Source organism: Sinocyclocheilus anshuiensis, unplaced genomic scaffold (genome assembly GCF_001515605.1).
Source record: "Sinocyclocheilus anshuiensis isolate Anshui unplaced genomic scaffold, SAMN03320099.WGS_v1.1 scaffold556, whole genome shotgun sequence".
In the NCBI taxonomy this organism is placed as follows: Eukaryota; Metazoa; Chordata; class Actinopteri; order Cypriniformes; family Cyprinidae; genus Sinocyclocheilus; species Sinocyclocheilus anshuiensis.
In genome coordinates this window covers 141,895-143,469 of record NW_015555729.1, presented here as the reverse complement: position 1 = coordinate 143,469, position 1,575 = coordinate 141,895, and the positions used below count along the sequence as shown (strand labels likewise).

Here is a 1,575-nt window from a genome sequence, read left to right as displayed (position 1 = left end):
ACGGTCCGCGTCGGTTCCGGGTAGTACATTTTTGACATTTCTCGGTTCTGCACGGGCCCGGGTCCAACTTTCAAAATAATAGACGGGTCCGGGTCGGTTCAGTGTAGCACATTTACGGGTCTCTTCGGGTTCGGGTACGAATTTTTGGACCCGTGTAGACCTAGTTCAAACCTTTGTCACTTTTTTCACTCCTGATGAATTTGTATCCTTCCATGCACAAGCTAGTAATGGGCTTTTGGTCATTGACTTGCAGAAAGATTTCTGCGCGAGTTAGTGTTAGAGGCTACTAGAATACAGGGGGGCGCCGACACTGATCTTGCATACCCCTCGGCAAATGTGCAGTTGCGCCCCTGCCTATAGGCTAAGCGCCATTCACACAGAATGCGCTTTTGTGTTGACAAAGATGCGACGCGGGCAGTGGAATAGGTAAAACATGCAAGAAGATGGGAGTGAACTTATTTTAACTTGAGCGCAGTGTTTTTAGAAAGCCGTTTCATGCATGAGACGCTGCAAGTGACGCGAGCGCAACAGTCAAACACATCCACGTTTACACTGAAAAAACAATGGAAAAGCAGCGCAATCGAATAAAAAACCTTTAAAGAACTACTACAGTATGTCTGATATTTAATGTTTGCATCATGGTGACAGGCTGAAAGATGCCGTTGTTTTTAAAGAACATTTATAGTTAATAAAAGTCTACTGGTGTTATAACTTTAGTCAATTTATGAATCAGAAAGAGCTTTATTGCCAAGCATGCAAGGAATTTACACACAAGGAATTTGTTTTAGTGACATAAGCTTCCAGTACACAGAGACAACAACAACACACAGACAATAAAAAATAAGATGAGCATAAAAAGAATACACATGTAAATATAAATAGACAAATATTGAAAAATAAATCGAAAAATAAATAAATTGTATGTACAGTTGTGCTGGGATGGAGGTGGTAACAAATAAATATAAGGTTATTGCACATTTTTATTGCATAATGTGGGGAACATTTAATTGTTCATGAGGTAGATTGCCTGGGGGAGGAAACTGTTCTTGTGCCTGGCTGTCCTGGTATTTGCGGCTCTGAAGCGCCGGCCAGATGGCAAAAGTTCAAAAAGGGGATAACTTGGATGTGAGGGATCCAGAGTGATTTTCTGAGCCCATTTCCTCACTCTGGATGTATACAGTTCTTGAAGGGTGGGCAGGGGAGCACCAATAATCCTTTCAGCAGTCCAAACCGTTCTCTGTAGTCTTCTGATGTCTGATTTTGTAGCTGAACCAAACCAGACAGTTATTGAAGTGCAGAGGACAGACTCAATGACGGCTAAGTCAAACTGTTTCAGCAGCTCCTTGACTTTTGAGATTTTCTAAAATAATTTTCCTCGTATTATTTCTGAACAGATAATATGTATGACAAGTTTGTACAATATGTAGTTGTAGTTTTTGCATCTTTTCTGCAAAGATATTTAACAAGTGATTTGTTTAACATTTACATCATGTTGACAAATTCATGTGTGCTGCACTTGGAATAGAATTTTCTTTAAAGGGTTAGTTCACCCAAAAATGAAAATTAGCCCACAAA

At 40.2% G+C, this 1,575-nt stretch overlaps 1 long non-coding RNA gene across 1 annotated transcript in view; it reads right to left on the bottom strand.

Annotated features, from left to right (window-relative positions):
* The window catches only part of LOC107672807 (uncharacterized), a 19,875-nt gene extending 19,813 nt beyond the window's left edge, over window positions 1-62 (bottom strand). The window contains exon 1 of the long non-coding RNA XR_001632345.1: window positions 3-62. This is a non-coding gene — a long non-coding RNA (uncharacterized LOC107672807). The remainder of the gene's footprint in view (window positions 1-2) is intronic.
* Between the last annotated feature and the right edge of the window lie 1,513 nt (window positions 63-1,575).